The sequence below is a fragment of the Psammomys obesus genome, unplaced genomic scaffold (assembly GCF_907164565.1).
Source record: "Psammomys obesus unplaced genomic scaffold, mPsaObe1.curated_primary_1811, whole genome shotgun sequence".
In the NCBI taxonomy this organism is placed as follows: domain Eukaryota; kingdom Metazoa; phylum Chordata; class Mammalia; order Rodentia; family Muridae; genus Psammomys; species Psammomys obesus.
The window spans coordinates 747,473-769,495 of record NW_026594216.1 but is presented as its reverse complement, the minus strand read 5'-3'; the positions used below and the strand labels follow the sequence as shown (position 1 = coordinate 769,495).

At 38.3% G+C, this 22,023-nt stretch overlaps 1 protein-coding gene across 1 annotated transcript in view; it reads left to right on the top strand.

The window, feature by feature from the left end:
- Positions 1 to 373: 373 nt before the first annotated feature.
- Cd53 (CD53 molecule) overlaps positions 374 to 22,023 on the top strand; it is a 38,226-nt gene continuing 16,576 nt past the window's right edge. The window contains exon 1 of the mRNA XM_055618150.1: positions 374 to 452. The gene's annotated coding sequence lies outside the window, so the exon portion shown is untranslated. The remainder of the gene's footprint in view (positions 453 to 22,023) is intronic.

The window sequence follows — 22,023 nt, the reverse complement described above, 5'->3', positions numbered from 1 at the left end:
TTAGTAGTATAGTTTTTGGTCAGGTGATTGAGCCAGGTACACAGAAACAGATCCACAGGTAATTTCTATGTGCCATTTTAATTGAGAAATACTGTTCTATAAGCAGAAACTATCCCCCAAATCCCTGTGGAGTTCACCAGGACTCAGGTTTGTGTGTCATGTCTTCTTCTGTTCTCAGGACCAGCTTAGAGTGGGCTATGGGTGGAAACCTCTAAAAACTCACTGGGGAACAGTTGACTATCTGAGCCTAATAGAGAACACTCAGTCTCACTTCCTCACTCTTCTTGCTTGGGTTTCCTGTCGTCACAGCATGATTATGTTTTTTTTTTTCTCTCTTCACTTCTCCTTTTACACAAATAGACACAGACTTCTGTGTTACCAGCCTGCTCTGGCCACCTTAAAGATAACCAACAAATTCTACTTGAAGTACTGAGGAACACTGCCTAGGAAAGGTAAGACTTATGACTTTTAACAGCTCCAATCCAGCTAATGCGGGACACAGTATTTTAGGAGTCTCGATACATCTTTCTAGTAAACTTTAAATTTTCTGGTTTTACAAATATTTAGATTAGCAGCTCCATCAGGCAATCAGGTTATAAATACTTTGATTTAATTGGGTTTTGTTAGCTGATTTCTCAGGCCAGAGCATCCATGAGCATACAGTAGTATAGCACTTGGATTGTTTACTATATATGGTGGTTTCTGATGCTTGGAGTTTTTGTGTGAGATAAGTTAAAATTGAGGAAATCTTCCATGTTACTTGTTCTTTAGAAAACTTAAGGTCTGATTTTAAAGTAGAAAGGAAAGTCATAGCCAGAGTGATTTAGAACAGCAGCCAGGAGATGTATTATCTTCATCTGAAAACGTTTAAAAAGAAAGTTAGTGCTCTGACTATCATGCTTTGGATAAGATGAGTAAAAAACAAACAAAAAAAAAAACAAGCAAACAAAACCCTGCAATACAGTATGTGTCCTATAACTGTATTTTATTATTTTATTCCTAGATACGAATTAAGGATGTTTAGTGTGGGGCTTTCAAAGAGCAAGACAAACATTGTGATCTGAAGGGCTTCTTTTTTGCATTAAATTATCTGTGATATATGAAACATGGACATTAACAAGTCTCATATAAAATGTGTACGTGAGCAGAAACTTGCATAACTTGATGCAACGGTAGTTTTCAACTCTTGTACCATAATTAATTTGGGGCTGCAAGTATTCAGCAAAGTGATAGCCAAGCTTTGGTCCTGGCTTTTTGAAACTAACATGATTGTCCCTTGTCAATTCAAAATGTCTTCATTGGTCCAAGAACTATGAGAAGCTCATTTGATTATGATCTAAATGGGAGAGAGGAAAGTCCCCTGTGACTACATTTCCTCACTTAAAATTCAGGGGAGATTGCTGTAGCTTAACAAAAGTCTCCATCAGAGGCTACTAAATCTTATGTTCAGAAATAATGACCAGTTTTTAGTGAACTAAGTTAAAAACGAGGAGTTACACAGCCCTTGATATCTGGCACTGCTTTGGCTGGTACAGTTGATAAGGAGGAGGAATTCGGAAGAAGGGAGAATTTTTCCAGTAATAGTTCTGTCCTTGAGGAACTCTTCTGGGCAATTATACATATTAGAAGACTGAGTCAAAAAATAATCTTAACTGCTGGGTGAGCAAAGTTTTGCTTTCTAAATCTTGAACAGAATGTTCACTGTTTTGAAATTACATTAGGAGCAAATGCTGAGCTGAAATGTGGTTTCCTGTGTGGGTCAGTTAAGATTATTTTGCTTTTAGATAGGATGTTTTCTTACCCGTATGCCCACAAGAAGTGATCTGAAGCCCAGGCCAATGCAGCTAACTTACTACCACTCAAAGGATTTCAGTTTTGTTTGTTAACAAGAGGCAAAGATATTAAGAAAAAACTGTTGTTTTTTCCCTTATGCTGAGTGCCCCAAAGCCCTCAAACTACCACTGCTTTCCTTCCTCGTTCTTTCCTATCCTGTGATGGCCAGGCATTGTGCTCAGATACTGAAAACACAAAGTTAACTGATATGGTTGTCAATCCCCCAAAAGACTACCATGAAGGACAGATATAAGGACACACAGAACACAATAGAATCTGCTCTTTTGTATAAAGTAGAGAGAATGTGAACAAAATACAGTTTTCTAAAGACTCCCTGAGAGAGGACTCTGCTATTAATTTATTATAGAGACTGGAGATATTAACATTTCCAGTTACAAGACACTGCATATGTACTCAAAGAAGTATTACTTCCCCACTCTTTTTGACAGGCATGATAGAAATAAAATTTAGCAAGAGAGACTAGTCATATGACCACAGGAAACACCAAGCCCTTTCTCCTACTAGGCAACTGAAAGTACATAGCAAGTTTACCGAACAGACACGTCCGGGTCTATCTCAGTGCCAAATGGTGCCTGAGACAGACACAACAACTTTGATAGAATGTTCCTTTGAGTTAGGACACAGAGGCAAGTTTCTTTCTCTTTAATCCAGGTGTTTCACGTGATCAGAAGGAAGTGTAAAACATTTTTGTGACATTATAGCTATTCTCTTTCATTCATTTTCCATCCAACAACTAGTATGTTGGTTTAGTTATAGTGGTTTGGCTTGTGTTCATAGCCCACAGCACTTCTTTATAACCCAACAAGCACCACGGTGTGCAGGTTGTTCTGTGGACTAGGTACTTGCTCTCAGGATGGCCTCAGGACTAGCTACCACTTCTGGTGTAGATGTTGATATAAAAGAATCTATAGTAACCAGATACCTGTCCAGATCTGGCATCCAGAGTAGTGGCTGTTGGGCAAGATGGAGGTTGACTAATCAGGTTGGGAGGAAAAGTTTTAAGAACAAGGAAAATATAGACTTCTAAAGCCTAAGAGCTCACAAGGTAAGCCATTAATCTCTATGTTTCGATATAAAGGCAAATCTTCTTAATTGATTGTTCATTTTCACCAAGTAGAAAGGTAGTGGCATTTACTGCAAAGTTCTTGGTTTTGGGGATGACAAAAAGGATATGGTGTCAACTGGGCGGACTGTGTGGGCATGCTGGATAACTGCCCCTATTTTAAGCAATAATCTTATTATAAATATTTCTATCCCATGCTAGCTGCTGGTATATCTTGCTGAGCTCCCACATGGGAGGAAATAAGCCCCTATCATTTGGAGTTATCTTTCCCTACTTTTTTTCATTTTCTTTTTCTCTTCCTTAAAAAGGGCAAAGCATCTTTAGTTCTTTGTATATACTGGATATTTGCCTCTGTCAGATATAGGGTTGGTGAAGATCCTTTCCCAATCTGTAGATAGTAGTTTTATTCTGATGACAGTGTCCTTTGCTTTATAGAAGCTTTTCAGTTTCATGAGGTCCCATTTATAGATTGTTGATCTTAGAGCCTGTGCTGTTGGTGTTATGTTCAGGAAGTTGTCTCCTGTGCCAATGAGTTTCAGGCTCTTCCCCAATTTTTCTTTTAATAGGTTTAGTGTGTCTGGTTTTATATTGAGGTCTTTGATCCACTTGGACTCTAGTATTGTGCAGGGTGATAAGTATGGATCTATTTGCATTTTTCTCCATGTAGACATCCAGTTAGTCCAGCACCATTTGTTGAAGATGCTATCTTTTTTCCATTGTATGGTTTTGGTATCTTTGTCAAAGATCAGGTGTCCATATGTGTGTGGGTTTATTTCAGGGTCTTCTATTAGATTCCATTGATCCACCAGTTAGTTTCTATGCCAATACCATGCAGTTTTTAGTATTGTTGCTCTATAGTAAAGCTTCAGATCAGGGATGGAGATACCTCCAGAAGATCTTTTATTGTAGAAGATTGTTTGGCAATTCTGGGGTTCTTGTTATTCCATATGAAAAAGACACACACAGTATATACTCACTCATATAGATACATAATACAGGATAAACCTACTAAAATCTGTAGGTAAACTAATCAAGAGGGAGAACTCTTGTTAAAATGCTCAATCACTATCCAGAAAGGCAAAGAGGATGGACATCAGAAGAAGGAGAAAAGAGGGAACAAGTCAGGAGCCCGCCACAGAGGGCCTCTGAAAGGCTCTGCACTGCACATTATCAAACCAGATGCTGAAACTTATGGCCAACCTTTGGGTAGAGTGCAGGGAATCTTATGAAAGAAGTGGGAAATAGTAAGATCTGGAGAGAACAGGAACTCCATAAGGAGAGCAACAGAACCAAAAAAATCTGAGCACAGGGATCTTTCCTGAGATTTATAATCCAACCAAGTACCATGCATGGAGATAACCTAGAACCCCTGCACAGATGTTGCCCATGGCAGTTCAGTGTCCAAGTGGGTTCCATAGTAATGGGAACAGGGACTGTCTCTGACATGAACTCAGTGGCCTGCTCCTTGATCACCTCCCCCTCAGGGGGGAGCAGCCTTACCAGGGCATAGAAAAAGACAATGCAGTCATTCCTGATGAGACCTGATAGACTAGGGTCAGATGGAAGGGGAGGAGGAAGTCCCCTATCAGTGAACTGGGGAAGGGCATGGAAGGAGAAAAGGTGGGAGGAAGGGAGGGATTGTGAAGGGGTAAGGGAGGGGCCTACATTGGGATACAAAGTGAATAAATTGTAATAAATAAAAAAGAACAACTTGCTCCTTACTTGGCACTCACTGAATCTCTGGTGCTGAGCTAGTCAGGAAATTTTATAATATTTCCTATAGAGGCGGTATTATTAGCCCTGTTTAAAGATGAGGAAACTGGAAGCTTAACAGCTCAAGGAAGTTTTTCAAGGCTGTACTTAAGTGGCAGTGCTGGAACTTAAAGTAAACCTGACTCCAGAGTTTTTATCAAAACACAATCTGTGTAGCCCAGGCTGGCCTCAAACTCATGATCTTCCTGCCTCTGCCTCCTTCAGCAAATCCTACCAGTGTACACCACCACACCCTGTGGTATCTCAGTAACCAATTGTCCCTAGTAAGGGGAACAGGGACTATTTTTGACGGGAATTCAATTGCAGGCTCTTTGACCTCCCCACACCCCAAAGGAGGAGCAGTCCTGCTAGGCCACAGAGGAGGACTTTGTAGCCAGTCCTGAAGATACCTGATAAAACAGGGTCAGATAAAAGGGGAGGAGGTCCTCCCCAATCAGTGGACTTGGAAAGCGGCAGGGAAGAGATGAGGGAGGGAGGGTGAGATTAGGAGGGAATGAGGGAGCAGGATACAGCTGGGATACAGAGTTAATAAATTGTAACTAATAATAAAAATTAAAATAAACCACAATCTGTACTCTTGGAACTCAGTGGGTCATCTTCATGGAGTTACACTGCTCACATCTAGTTTTTTTTAACACCTGGAAGACAGTATGTCAGTTATTACTTGCAATCTGATTCCACTTGATCCTACTTGCAGAGCAGCAAATCCACCAAAGCTTTATGCTTTATTGAAGCTGATAGTAGGCTGACAAAAAGGCACAACTCTTAATGTATCTGTGGAGCATATCAACAAAATGTATGTATGCTCTCTCACCAAGTTCCACCTGTCTTGTGTTGATTTGTGCTGGCCTGTTCATAATCCCAGACTAAATAGACCTCAATGCAATGACACAGGGATTTGAATAGGAATGAAAATCATGTAGCTTTTAAAGTATACCTTTCTCTTACAACCTACAATGAACATTAGCTTGCAAGTTTATGAAAAGGTGTGCATAGAAAACCTTCAGTTTTGCTTTAAAATTTTTTTTTACCTTTGAAATCATATTAGAATCACACCATTTCCCCTTTCTGTTTCCTTTCCCCAATCCTTCCCTTTTACCCCTCATTTATTTTTCAAATTCATGGACTCTTTTGTCATTAATTGTTGTCACACACACACACACACACACACACACACACACATAAATAAACACATACACATACCCCTTCGTACATAAAGCCTGTTCAGTCTGTATAATGTTACATATATGTATTTTTTTTTGAACTGATGATTTGGTATTGGATAATCAGTTGGTGCGCTCTTCCCTGGGGAAGATGATTTCTCCTACTCTCATCGTTCTTTAGTTGCCTGTCTTTGTCTCAGGTTGAGGCCTTATGGGCTTTACCCCAGTCCACACTAGAGTGTCTATATTACTGTTGTCCTTGTTCAGCTCATGTTTTAGCAGTAATGTTGGTGAGTCGTTTCATAGATATATTCATTGGGCCTGAGTTCAAGAACTCTTCATTGTGATTGATTGTGGTTTTTGTTTATTACCAATAAAAGTTTCCTTAATGTTGGGGGAGGACTACACTCATCTGTGGGCATAAGGGTAAATATTAAAAATGTAGTTAGGAATTGTGCTTGTTTAATAAAGTGGCAGTTGTTGGTTTTACACCACGATTCAAAAAAACACTAGCATTGGGTAGTTCACTAGGTTTCTGGTATTTACTTCTTCTTGAGTGGGTCTTTTTAAATTAAATTTTAATTTTTATATTAATTACAGTTTATTAACTTTGTATCCCAGCTGTAGTCCCCTCCCTCATTCCCTCCCAAACCTTCATTTCCTCCCATGCCTCTCTCCAAGTCCACTTATAGGGGAGGACCTCCTCCCCTTCCTTCTGACCCTAGCTTATCAGGTCTCATCAGGACTGGTTGCGTTGTCCTCCTTTCTGTCCTGGCCAGGCTGCTACCCCCTCAGAGGAGGGGTGGTCAAAGAGCCCGCTACTGAGTTCATATCAGAGACAGTCCCTTTTCCCCTTACTAGGAAATCCACTTGGAGACTGAGCTGCCATGAGCTACTTTTGAACAGGGGTTCTAGGTTATATCCATGAATGTTCCTTGTTTAGAGTATCAATCTCAGAAAAGACCCCTGTGCCCAGATTTTTTTTTTGTTCTGTTGCTCTCCTTGTGGAGTTTCTGTCCTCTCCAGGTTTTACTATCTCCCCCTTCTTTCCTAAGATTCCCTGCACTCTGCCCAAAGATTGGTTATGAGTCTCAGCATCTGCTTTAATATATTGCTGGTAGTCTTTCAAAGGCCCTCTGTGGTAGGCTCCTGTCCTATTTCCTGTTTTCTCCTTCTTCCAGTGTCCATCCTGTTTGTCTTTCTGAGTGAGAACTGAGTACAATTTGAGACCTGTTAGTTACTGCCAAGTTATGATGCATGCTATTACTGCATTCTTAGGGTTATTGTGCCATGCTAGTCATTGTTGTGGTTCATAGGCATCATATCTGTGTAGGAATGTTGGTTGCTTCTATCCTTTGGATCCTCACTTAGCACCTAAATTGATATAATTTACTTTCAAAATGTTCTGACCATGGCATGCATTCTTGCATTCCTTATTGCCTTTTTTTGTTGTTGTTTGAGAAGAACTTGTTAGTATCTCATAAATGCTCATGTAAAAGCAAAGGTCCTTTCAACAGTTACAGATTGTTCTCTAAGACTGAATTGGATAAAGGCAGAGCTAATGAACTGGCAGGGTATTTTGAAGTTTCTGTCTAACCACAAACACCTCTAAACTCGATCTCATCGAGGCAAAAGTAGACGGTGTTGCAATTACAGAAGGAGAAGTGGGGGAGAGAGATCAAGTTAGGAACCCACAATAGTTCACTACCCAACTTCTTTTCGTGGAGTAATTAAATACTGTTCATCTCTGGCTCTCACAGTGAGTCCTGGGGTGTGGCCCCAGATCATTGTGGGTTATAGTCTTTGAGGTTTACTGGAAATTGACATCAGGATCTTTCTTCATAAAAAGAACCCTATGAAAATGCTGTGAGTCATGGGGGAGGAAGTGGCAGATTTTAACTGTTAGGTAGGTGTGTCAGTTCCTCTAAATGTTAGACAGAAAAAGGTTCAGAAACTGGCCAGTAATGGCGAAGAAAGAGTAGGAGAAATTTTGTCTGGGTTTATATGAAAATAAGGTCATTGTAGCATTTTGCAAATGTGGTGGCCCTATTCACAAACTGGGCAGATTTTATCCTTCAATTTGACATGAGTCTGAGCAAAGAGAAATTCAGAAATGGAAGAAGTAGATATCCTTGTGTTTTTTGTGAAGGAAAGAGTTAGTGGTGACACATCCAAGTTTGTGGGCACCTGGGCCGTTGATGCTCTGTGCAAAAAGCTCTGATAGGACTCAAGAATGCTGGGACTTATGTGACTCTCGGAAGCAGATCACTTGATTACGTTCTGTTAGTTGATGAAGAACTTATTTTTCCTATGCTTAAATCATCATTTAAAAATAATAACTGTTACTAGTACTACTACCAAGACTCCTGACTCTGTAGTATCTTTTCCATTCCACTCTATTAGACTATTTGGAGCTAATAAATGTGGTCAAACTATTTGTTGTTACAGCATGAACAGGACACCTGGACAAGGAAGAAGTGAGGTAGGCAGAGCTAAAGTTAGGCTTAGAAGACAAAAGGCTCGTGGGAAAGAGAGAGATAAATACAAAATAGAAGAGGCAGAGACCACCATGTGTTAGTGTAAAAAAGAACCACGTTGCCAGGAGGAGCCTGCTTTGATGATTGGTGAGGGAGAGAAGCAGCCCAGATGAGATATATGTGCGAGTATTTATGTGCTATTGGGTGGGAAGTAGCCCAGCTGGGAATTATTAGAGCAATTGGCATGGGATGTGGGGCTGGGAGGTAAAGGATAGCCTCGGGCACTCGTTTCTGCCCAGCTCCAGTGTACTGGCATGTTAAAAAAAATCTAACAGGTGTCTGTGTCTTTTATTGCTATGGTAGCAGGTTACAGCTGTAATACTGATATGTGATTAATCGTAAACATTAATAATGAATTTCCAACAATTTGTTTAACAGTCTTATTTAATTTTAATGTATTTTCATGCTGGGCACCAGTGATTCAAAGATGAATGATGTATGCCTACTCAAAAAAATTATATTCTAGTGAAGGAAGAGATTTTGTACGAGGGAAGATATTCACAAAGTGCAGTAACTTCTTACATGAGTGAGGGGTGGGTATAAAATATGAGTACTCTTTCAGGAAGGCTTTGTAGAAAAATGATACAAACTGAGTGAAAGAATGGTTAGTAACTGATAAGAATGTGTGTTGAGAAGAACAGAAAAGGACAGAGTTTAGCAAGGAACCACATGAGCAAAAGAAAGGAAGGACATTTTGGAACAAGTACTCAAGGCTGATTGCTTAATTTTTATATAAATAAGTAGATATGAGTTTGAAGTTGTAGACAGTAATAAATCAAGATGGGCCTTTACATATACATCCCTGCATAAATGCATTGCCTCAGTCAAGAGAATAACATATGCCACAATGTTATAAATTCCTCACTGTCTTTTGTAATCCCATTCAGACATTTTTCATTGTACTCAACTCTGTACTCTATGTCATGCTTACCTCATGTAATCTCTGGTTTGATTTCTATTTCTCTATTTTTTTTCTGAAATGTTATATACTTGGAATCATGTGGTATATACTTTTATATGTATCTTTTATTATTCACCATGCTTATTCTTTTATATTTTAATTATTTCTTTGAAAGTTTCATACATCATATGTTAATATAGTCAATACTTCCCTCAACTCTTCCATGATTCACCTCCCTTTCTACCTACCTAACTTTCCATTATTAAAACCAATTTGTGCTGCCCCAATATTCTTGGATGTGTAGTCTTCCACTGGAGAGCAGTTGACTTAACAGGGCCTATACTCTTAGAGTAAACTGTTGTTCACAGCAGCTAACAGTTGCCAATAATGCCACTGATTAGAGTAGGACAGTGTGCTCAATTCAATCCCCCCTGTTGATATTTGGTTTGGGTTAGGCTTGCATAGGTATTGGTTTTGTACATGCTGTCAAAACCACTGTGGATTCATATGTGCAGTAGCCCTGCTGTGTCTAGAAGATATTCTCTCGTAGTCTTCCATCACCTCACGCTCTTTATTTCTTTATGTCCTCTCTTCTGAGATGATCCACGAGCTGTGGGATGGAGGCAGTTCTCTCTTTAGGGATGCACATTCTTCAATTTCTTATTATTTGTACTTTGGGCAATTGTGGGTCACTGTGTTAATTACTCCCTACTGCAAACAGAATCTTCTAAATGCATTTTGAGAGATGCACTGATTTATGGTCATAATGGTAAGTCGTTAGGAGTCAGTTTAATAATATAAATATTTATCAGTAGATTTCTCTCTAGGATGAATTGTCTAGACATAGATTCTTAGCTTGGTAATGGTGCAGGTATGGGTTTTATCTTGTGGAACGTGACTTAAATTCAGTCAGGAAGTGGTTGGTTACTCACATGATGTCCATTGTACTATAATTGCATCTTCTTGAGCCAATCATTCTTTAGCAATCAGGGTTTATAGCTGTGTATGGTTAACAACTGCTTTTCTCCTATAGTAACTAGAACCTTTCAGCACTATGAAAGTTAACAAGTAGAGGTGACTTTTTGAGATTCATAACCACTTGATTTCTCTATGTTCCGTGACTCAAGCATGTGGTGTTTTCAGCAGTAGGGTCTTGCTGTCAAGTCCTGGGGGTAACTAAGAACAACAGCAATAGACTGTATAATTGGAGGGTCTATTTGACATCAGTGGCTAACAAACACTCGAAAAGTAACTCCTACATGATACTTCACTTTTTATTAGTCTTTGGTATCTAGTAGGGCATTTTGCCCTATCATTTTTACTCTCTCAGTATACATATCTATAGTATATGTTTCCATAGTTTCTGAAGTCTTTAGTGTTACTTATTCCTTTCTATACTCCTCTACTATACATCACCATTCCAATTCTGTAGCATATCACGGATAGTTCATTCTACTTCATTGCTGAGAAGTATTCTAGTATCTAGTCATAGTACAGTTCATTTGTGCATCAATATGTCGAAGGACATTTCCTTCCAGTTTGGGATTATTACAAACCAAGCTCCTGGAAACATTCCTGCATAATTCTTTTTTTTTTCATTTATTCTTTATTAATTACACTTTATTCACTTTGTATCCCTCCTGTGGTTCCCTCCCTCCTCCTGTCCTAATCCCGCCCTTCCTCCACCCTCTGCCTGCATGCCCCTCCCCAAGTCCACTGATAGGAGAGGACTTCTCCTTCCTTCTGATCCTAGTCAATTAGGTCTCATCAGGAGTGGCTGCATTGTCTTCTTCTGTGGCCTGGTAATGTTGCTTCCCCCTCAGGGGGAGGTAATTAAAGATCAGGCCAATCAGTTCATGTCAGAGGCAGTCCCTGTTACTATTACAATGGAACCCACTTGGATACTGAACTGCCATGGGCTACATCTGTGCAGGCATCTTATGTTATCTCCCTGCCTAGTCCTTGTTTGGAGTATCAGTGTATAATTCTTTGTATGAGAATATACTTTCATTTTATTTTGAGAAAATGCTTAGAAGCAGAAGAATTGCTGGATCATAAATGTTTAACATTTTATATAACCAACACTGCGTTAATATGAACACACAATTGTACATCCTCACTAGTAGCATGTAAGAACTATGGTCCTATATTATCACTAAGACTTGGTGTGCTTACTTGCTAAAAGTATATATTAGCATTATGAAGAGGTATATAGTATAATATTATCATTTTAATTTTCATTTCCCTACTGACAAGAGGAATAAATAATTGATTTCATTTGCCACACATATTTTTAGAGTAAAATATCTATTAAATATTTGCCCATTATTAAATTGGGTTTTTATATTTTTACTGTTGAGTCTTAAAAGCACTTTCTATACTATGGGTAAAAACATTTACCTTATTTGTTCAATACAAAGTTTCACTGTATCATCTAGAACAGTGGTTCTCAACCTAGGAGTTGTGACCCCTTTGGGGAGTTGAACAACACTTCACAGGGCTTGCCTAAAGCCATTAGAAAGCATAGGTATTTATATTATGATTCATAAGGTAGCAAAATTGCAGTTTTTAAGTAGAAACAAAAGTAATTTTGTGGTTGGGTTACACAACACAAGGAAGTGTATTAATGGGTCACAGCATTAGGAAGGTTGAGAATAACTGCTTGAGACTAACACTGAACTCTTGGAGTGAAGAGATATTCTTGCCCCAGCTTCTTACCTCTTGAATAATAGGAACTATAGGGGTCCTTAAACAAAAATTTATTTCATATGTGATTTGTAAATGTTCTCTCTCCATCTGTGATCTGCCTTTTTCTTCTCCCAACAGTGTTTTCAGATGAGGTCCAACTCATCAATTACTTGGACTGTGCATTTGATGTTTTTTTTCTGAGAACTATTTGACTAACCACATTGGCAAATCATCTCTTACATTGTTTTGGGAGTTTTATGCTTTTAGGCTTTTACATCTAGATACAGTATCAATTTACAAATACTTTTGATATAATAAGAACTTTTCAGAGTGCAGGGAGTCTTCTGAAAGAAATGGGAAATAGTAAGTCATGGAAAGGACAGGAGTTCCACAAGGAGAGCAACAGAATCAAAAAATTCTGGGCACAGGGGTCCTTTTTGAGACTGATACTCTAACCAAGGATCATCAATGGAGATAACCTAGAACCCCTGCACAGATGTAGCCCATGACAGTTCAGTGTCCAAGTGGGTTCCATAGTAACGGGAACAGGGACTGTCTCTGACATGAACTAATTGGCCTGCTCTTTGACTACCTCCCCCTGAGGGGGGAGTAGCCTTACCAGGCCACAGAGGAAGACAATGCAGCCACTCCTGATGAGACCTGATAGACTAGGATCAGAAGGAAGGAGAGGAAGACCTCCCTTATCAGTAGACTAGGGGAGGGGGATATATGGAGAAAGGGAAGGGAGGGTGGGACTGGGAGAGGAGAAGGGAGGGGTTTATAGGAGGATACAAAGTGAATAAAATGTAATTAATGAAAACTAAAATAAAAAATTCAAAAGGAAAACTTTATAGCCAAAATAAAACTGACATTCAATTTTTCCAGTGTTGTTTGTTGAAAGAATATCCTTCAATATTTACTGTATGACTTTACACATTGGTTGTAAATCAGTTTGCAACAAATATATTAATTCTATTTAGTTTAATTATTTTGCTTAACACTAAGACTAGATCATTTTTAATGTTGTAGCTTTATTTAAAGCAAAGTAGCTAGACAATATTTGGTCTCTAACTTTGTTCTTTATAAAATTCATTTTATTATTTTAAACACTTTGAATTCCTAAAGAATTTTTAGAATTTGTTTTTACTGTCTACTCATAAATATGCCATGAGATTATGAATTAAAATTATAAGGAACTTATATTTAACATATATGAAGAACAATATTTTAACAATAATTAAAATAGATCCATGGACATGGTATACCTTTCAATTTTTCATTTATTTTTTCAAGTACAGATTGTTTTTGTTTTCATTATACAAATATTTCATAACATTTGCTATACTTATCCCTATGTTTTTTATAGTTGATACTATTCTTTATAAGAAACTCAAAAGTTTTTTTTATCATTGCCTGTATATAAAAATATTAATACAATTTTCATGTTTTACCTTTTATTAAAAAGAAATTCTTTCCTCATATAATATATTCTGATTATAGATTTCTGTCCCTCTACTCCTTCCAGTTCCTCTCTACCCACTTCCCCTCTTATTCTCATTAGAAAAGAGCAGGCTTTTAAGTGATAACAACCAAACATGACAACATAAAATAAAAGATGAAACAAAAACTATTACATTGATGTTGGACATGGCAACCCAACAGGAAGAAAAGTCCTAAGAGCAGGCACAAGAGACAGAGACCCAGTTGTTCTCACATTTAGGAGTCCCATAAAAAAACCGATAGCTACCACATGTACATGGAGGACCTGGTGTTAGACCAATGGATGCCCTGTGCTTGCTTCTTTAGTCTCTGTGAGCTTATATGTACAGGGACTTGTTCTCCTGGTGTCTTCATCCCCTCTGGCTTTTACTATCGTTTTGCTTCCTCTTCCATGAGATTCCCTGAATTCTTTTTTTTTTAATTATGGATTTTTTAAACTAAATTTTTATTTGTATATTAATTACATTTATTTACTTTGTATACCAGCTGCAGCCCCCTTCTCATTCCTTCCTCACTTAGAAAGACAAATTGGATGGACATTGGAAGAAGGAGAAAACAAGAAACAGGACAGGCGATTCCCTGAATTCTGAGGGGATAAATTTGTTGTAGACCTACCATTTAGACTCTTTCTGTGTATAATGTCTGATTGTGTGTCTCTGCATCTGTTCCCATCCAGTGCTGGAGGTAGCCAATCTATGATGATAGAATAAGGCACTGATCTACCAAAATAGCACAAAATCATTAGGAGTTATTTTATTTATATATTTTTAGTCTAGTAGTGTTTGCTTTGACCATAGGTCTCTGGGCTATCTAGTCTCTGGTTCTTGGTTACCCAAGCAGTGACAATTATGGATTCCCTCTTATGGAGTAGGACTTAAGTCAAATAAGACTGTTGGTTGGCTATTCGCACAAGTTCTGTGCCACCATTGCCCTAGCATATTTTGCAGGTAGGACAGATTTTAAGTGAGGGTTTTTATGGCTGTGCTGGTGTTCACATTTCTCTTTTGGTAGCCTGAAGAATACCTTCTTAATTAAAGAGACTAGAAAGTAGTTGTGAAAACTCCATGCAGACTCCAGCTAGACTATTCTCAAAAAAATATGAGGTTGTTACCTCAGCAATGGGGTCACACTGTACGTTTACAAAGAGCAACTCTATATTATTAATCACCTGGGTTGTTTGAATATTTCAATGGACCACTTTGGCCAATAACTCAATTTAATGTAACCAAGTCTCACCACTGGAATCATTGCCTGGTAACAAGAGATGGCCAGTTGAGGCATTATATTTCTCATTACTGGGAGTACTCATTAGGATCACTTTCATATATTTCAAAAAGTTTCCACTGTACTGTTTTCGTACTACCCCTTAAAACCCTATAATTCCACCTTTCTACCCCTGCACTTTTTCCCTCTACCCTATCTTTCCTGCAACCTGATTCCTTCATCCTGTCCCCTCACCACCAGTCTGAAAGTAAAATCTATTCTATTTTCCCTCCCAGGGAGATCCATTCACCACCACCCCCTACTCCCCCAAGTCTCCTCTTTATATAACCTCTCTGGGTCTATGACTTGTAGTTAGGTTATTATTTACATAAGAGCTAACATCTACATATACCTGAATATATACCAAATTTATATTTCTGGGGCTGGGCTAACTCGTTCAGGATATTTTTTGTTTAGTTTCATCCATTTGCCTGTAAAATTCATGACATCATTTTTAAAAACAGCTGTCAATTTCATTATATAATTTTTAACAATACATTTTATAAGTGTACCACTTTTTCTTTTTCTAGTCTTCTGTTAAGAGACATGTAGATTAGGCTGCTTCCCCCTCAGGGGGTGTTGATCAAAGAGACAGCCCCCATTCCCCAAACGAAGGAACCCACTTGGAGATTGAGCTGCCATGGGCTACATCTGTACAGGAGTTCTAGGTTATCTCCATGCATGATCCTTGATTGGACTATCAGTCTCAGAAAACACCCTGTGCCTAGTTTTTTTCCCCCCTTTGGTTCTGTTTTCTTTCTGGAGCTCATGTCCCTTCCAGCTCTTTCATCTCCCCTTTCTTTCATAAGATTCCCTGCACTCTGCCCAAAGTTTGGATATGAGTCTCAGCATCTGCTTCAATATCCTGTTGAGTAGAGTCTTTCAGAGGCCCTCTATGGTGGCTCTAGCCCTGTTTCCTGTTTTCATTAGTTGTTATGGGTCTGCTAAAATTATTTTTGGTCTTGATTTTGTAACTGGTATCTATTGAGAAAATTATCCTCTTTCATTTAATTAAATTTTTGTTTTCTTGTGTAACAGCCCTGGTTGTCTTAGAACTCAATTGTAGAGCAGGATGGTCTCAAATTCATAAAGATCTGTCTGCCTCTGCCTCTAGTGCTAGGATTAAAGTCATGTGCCACCAACACCCAGTCAATTATCCTTTTATTAATATGAAGATTTCTAATTGGATGAGGTACGGGTTTTTAAAGAATATCCGTATGATTCTCTAGATTTCCTTGGTGTCTCTTGTTCTGCCTCTTTTTTCATTTCTGATGCTGTGTATTTAGATATTTCTGTCTCAACACATTTTTTTATTCAGTATAGTATTGTTCAGTTTCCATGAGTTTGTAAGCTTTATGTTGTTTTTGTTGTTGATGATATCTAGCTTTAATCTGTGGTTTTCTAATAGGACACAGGAAGTTATTTCAATTTTCTTGTATATGTTGAGACTTGCTTTGTGTTGGAATGTGGTCAATTTTGGAGAAAATTTCATGAGATGCAGAGAAGTTATATTCTTTTGTGTTCAGATGAAATGCTCTGTAAGTATGTGATGGTTCCATGATGTATTTAAGCTCCAGTATTTCTCTGTTTAGTTTTTGTCTGGATGTCCTGTCCATTGTTGAGAAAAGAGTCCTGAAGTTTCCCACTATCAATGTATGAGGGTCAGTATGTGACTTAAGTGGTAGTAGTGTTTCTTTTACAAACTTGGGTACCCTCGTGTTTAGGGCACGGATGTTAAGAATTGTAATGCCATCTTGGTGGATTTTTCCTTTGATGAATAGGTAGCTTCCTTTTCTTTCTCTTTTGGTTAGATTTTGTTTAAAGTTTATTTTGCTAGATATTAAAATAGCTACACCAGCTTGCATTTTAGGTCCATTTTTTGGTATCTCTTTTTTTTTCAACCCTTCACTCTGAGGTGTTGTCTATCCTTGATGTCAAGATGTGTTTCCTGAATTCAACAAAAGGATGGATCCTGATTTAGCATCCATTCTGTTAGTCTGTGTCTTTTTTATTGGGGAATTGAGGTCATTGATACTGAAAGATATCAGTGAGTAATGATTATTGATTCCTGCTGTTTTGTTGTTGTTCTCTGTGTGTAATTTGCAATATTTTTATGTTGAGTATTTCCTGTGTTTTCATGCATGTAGTTAACCTTCTTAGGTTTGAGTTTTTTCACTAGCACCTTCTGTAAAGCTGGGTTTTGTGTGTGTGTGTGTGTGTGTGTGTGTGTGTACATGCATATGTGTGTTGTCATGTGCATTTGTGTGTAGTTTAAAATTGTATTGTAGAATATCTTATCCATCTATGGTGATTGGAAGTTTTTGTAGGTATAGTAGTCTGGGTTAGTATCTATGGTCTCTTAAGAGTCTGCAACACATCTGCCCAAGTCCTTCTGACTTTTAGAGTCTCTATCTCTTGTATTCTGTTGGTAATGCTTACCTTTGTGGTTCCTGATCTTTTCTCTAAGTTCTCCAGCTCCAGGGTTTTCTCTGTTTATGTTTTCTTTATTGATTCTAATTCTGCTTTCATTTCTTGCACCATTTCCTCCATCTGTTTGAATGTGGATTCTTGTCTTTCCATGACATCTAATTTTTTTGTTTGTTTCCTATGTATGTGCCTCTATTTGTGTGATTATATTTACCTGTATTTCTATGAGAGCTTTGTTCATTTCATCTTTATGTGCCTCTAATAACTGGATAAGCATAGCTTTAAAGTCATTTTCCTGTATTTCCAATGAATTTAAAATATCCATTGATTTTGGAGGTTGCTGGTGAAGCCATAATGTCCTGATTTTTGTTGGATGTGTTCTTATGCTGGCCACTAGACATCTGATGAGCTGTGGCCTTCACTGTTTGTTCTTGGAATCTGTATTGCAGGATGGGTCCATCTGTCTCTGGAGTCTGACATATTCTTCAGGAAGATGAAAGAGGTCCACCAGTTTGAGAGTGGGTGTTAGTATTTCAGATGCAGCTAAGGGAGGAAGATCACGGGCACATGTGCAAGCACAGGAGTGTGAGTGGAAGTGTACTTATCTGGAAGGATGGACCTAAGAGAGGAGCTTAAGTGCAGGCCACTGAGTTCATATCAGAGACAGCCCCTGATCCCCTTTCTAGGGAACCCACTTGGAAACTGAGCAGTCTATGGGTTTCCTCTGAGCAGGGGTCTAGGTCCTTTCCATGAATGGTCCTTGGTTGGAGTATAGGTCTCTTCATGGCTGCCTGGGCATAGATTTTTTTTTTGGCTCTGTTGGTCTTCTTGTGGAGCTCCTGTCTCCTCCAGGTCTTTCTATATCCCCCTTCTTCCATAAGGTTCCCTGCACTCTGCCCAAAGTTTAGCTATGTGTCTCCATATCTCCTTTCATACCCTGATGGGTTGAGTCTTTCAGAGACCCCCTGTGGAAGGCTCCTTTCCTGTTCCCTGTCTTCTTTTCCTTCTGATGTCTATTCTGTTTGTCTTTCTGAGTGAGGTTTCAGCCTCTTCCCTAGGGTCCTCCTTGTTTAGCTTCTTTAGAACTATAGATTTTTGTATGTTTATCCTATGTTATATGGCTAATATCCACTTATAAGCAAATATATACCATGTGTGTCTTTCTGATTCTGGGTTACCTCACTCAGGATGATCTTTTCTAGTTCCATCCATTTGCCTGCAAATCTCATGATTTTTTGTTTTGTTTTTAATTGCTGAGTAGTATTTCATTATGTAAATGTACCACACTTTATGTATCCATTCCTTGGTTGAGGGACATCTAGGTTGTTTCCAGATTCTGGCTATTATGAATAAAGCTGCTCTGAACATAGTTGAGCAAATGTCCTTGTTGTATGGTGGCACATCTTTCAGACCCAGAAATAAACCCATACACCTACAGCTACTTGATTTTTGACAAAGAAGCCAAAACCTTACAATGGAAAAAAAATAGTATCTTCAACAAATGGTGCTGGTCTAACTGGATGTCTCTATGTAGAAAAATTCAAATAGATTCATATTTATCATCCTGCACTAAAGTAAAGTTCAAGTGGATCAAAGACCTCAACATAAAACCAGACACACTAAATCTGTTAGAAGAAAAAGTGGGGAAGAACCTTGAACTTATTGGCACAGGAGACAACTTCCTGAACAGAACACCAACAGCACAGGCTCAAAGATCAACAATCCATAAATGGGACCTCCCCAAACTATAAAGTTTCTGTAAAGAAAAGGACACTGTCATCAGAACAAAATGACAGCCTACAGACTAGGAAAGGATCTTCCCAACCCTATATCTGACAGAGGGCCAATATCTAGAATATATAAAGATCTCAAGAAGTTAAACAGCAACAAATAAATAATCCAATTAAAAAATGGGTATAGAGATAAACAGAGAATTATCAACATCTACTCCTCTGGAACATGTTTGCTTCTTTTTGTTCTAGAGCTTTTAGGCATGCTTTTAAATTGCTTCAATTTTATTATGAAGGCACCTAGTGCTATGAACTTTCTTCTTAGCACAACTTTCAATGTTTCCCATTGTTTGGGTATTTTGCACCTTCATTTCCATTGAATTTCACAAAGTCTTTAATGTCTTTCTTTATTTCTTTCCTACCCCAATGGTCATTAAGTAAAGAATTGTTAAGTTTCCATGAGTTTGTAGGTTTTTCTCTTGTTTCTTTTCTTTTCTTGCTTTCCTTTCTCTCTCTCTTCCTTCCTTCCTTCCTTCCTTCCTTCCTTCCTTCCTTCCTTCCTTCCTTCCTTCCTTCCTTCCTTTCCTTCTTTCTTTCTTGTTGAAATCTAGTTTTAATCCTTGGTGGACTGATAAGATACAGTTATTTCAGTTTTCTTGTATCTGTTGAGGTTTGCTTTGTGACTGAACATATGATCAATTTTGTAGAATGTTCCATGAGGTTCTGAGAAAAATGTACATTCTTTTGTGTTCAGGCAAAATGTTCTGTAGATACCTGTTACGTTCATTTGGTTGATGATGTCTGTTAGTTTCATTATTTCTCCATTTTGTTTCTGTCTCAATAATCTTTCCATTCATAAGAGTGGGCTGTTGAAGTCTCCCACTATTAATGTATTAGCATCAATGTGTGATTTAAGCTTTAATAATGTTTCCCTTGTGAATGCAGGTGGCCTTTTTTGGGGGCATAGGTGTTCAGGATTATGATGTCCTCTTGGTGGATTTTTTCTTTGATGAGACTGAGGTGTCATTCCCCATCTTTTTTGGTTAATTTTGGGTGAAAGCCTATTTTATTAGATACTAGAATGGCTATCTCAGCCTACTTCTTAGGTATGTTTGCTTGGAAAACCTTTTCTATAACTTTGCTCAGAGATAATGTCTATGTTTGTTGCTGAGGTGTGTTTGTTGTATTCAACAGAATGATGGTCTGTTCAACAGAATGGATGCATCCATTCCGTTAACCTGTGTCTTTTTATTTGGGAATTGATTCCATTAATGTTGACCAATGACCAATGATTGTTATTCCTTTTATTTTAATATTGTTGGTGATAGAGTGTGTGTTTGTGTGTAGTGTGTGTGCGCTTCCCTTCTCTTGGTTTTGTTAAAATATAATTTTCTTATATTTGTATTTAATTGAGCTTCTTTGTCACATAAGTAAATTATTTTAATATAGTTAAGAATTAATTACAGATATTAATTCTTCAAGTATTTCTCTCTCTTTCCTTCTTTGGGAACTCCATTACATAGGAATTATGATCCTCAACATTGCTCCTTCATTTGGAAATGCTCTATTTTTAAATCTTTTGTTCTCTGTCCTTTTTTGATATTTTTCTTGCTATCTTAAATTTATTAATTTTTCCTATGTAATATCTACATTTTCATTAATAATACATCCCCATTTATTTTTATTTCTGACAATGCAGTTTTATCTTTAGCAGCCTAGTTTGCACACATATGCATAAACTCATTATGAAACGTTGGATGACCTCATAATTGTAATCCTTCTGCCTAAGCATCCCTAGCACTGGGGTTACAGGCATGTGCCATCATATTCTTGTCTTCAAATGAGAGATTACCCTAGTTTATCTAGATGGACATTGTCTAGATATAATTCGTTTTTCTTTCTCCTTTTCCTCCCCCTTTCTCTTCCTTCCCATTCTCTTTCCCACTCACTCTTTCTCTCTCTATATCCCTCTCCTTTCTGTTTCTTTCCCTCTTCACCATCCATGTGTTTATCATCCTAAGGACATAAATCAGAGTATGATGGAGCTGGACAACTAACATACTCCTCTCATTTTCACACATACATATATGCATATACCGCTTACATATATCATACACAATCAGGAATACCACAAAGTCACACCACACAATGAACCTCATGGAAGAGATTTATTAGGAGGGAAATTGAGGAGGATGGCTGCTTCTGCTCAGATGAGAAACAGCAAGGAACTGAGCAGACATAGGCATCATATAGGGTTTCTTGGGCAGGGGGCAGAACTTTCCAGGGTGAGGATTTCCAGGGTGAGGATTTCCAGGGTGAGGATTGGTGGGATTTCAAGTCATGACCTTGGGACAGCAAGGGGGATGGGCTTAGGTATTGACAGGTTTTCCTGTTCAAGGGTTGGTGGGTTTTCCTGTTCATTGGTTTCTGTGGCAAGCTCAGGGATTAGTGGGTTTCTCTGTTCAGGGATTGGTGGGATTCTTCTTGAGGGTGGGGCCTGGTCACTCTCCTGCCTTGTGGCTGGGAATGACATTATAGCCATTGAAGGTTATGGCCATTAGGGAAGTCTGGTGGCAGGGCCTGGCCATAGCTCCTCAGATAGAGGGCTGGCCATTTTTCTGCCTTGAGAGTTTACAAAATTTACAAAGGCTAGGAAGGCTTCCCTGCTGCTTGAGTTGGTGTGAATAGCTAAAACATTTAAAAGACTGTGCTCATATTGTGGTCTTTTTTAACTTCCTCATTACATATTTGTATGCTTCATTTCTGCTACAACATTGACATCAACTGAAAGATGTCTAATACTTAGTCATGGTCATATCTAGAAGTATATATGATTGTACATAAAGGACAAATAAGGCATATGTATATTCCCTCCCCCTTTCATATGGAGAGGTCTTCCAGACAATTCAATAACAAATGATGAAAAAAGAGGCTATGATTTTAAAGGAGAGTGGGGAAGAGTATATGAGAAGATTTGGAGGGAGGAAAGGAAAGACAGAAACATTGTAATTAAAATACAGTGGCAAAACCAACCAACCAACAAAACAACAACAAATTTAGTACGTAATGAATCTCCAGACAGTTAAAGAATTGGCTGATCAAGTCACTGGCCTTCTAGTCTGCA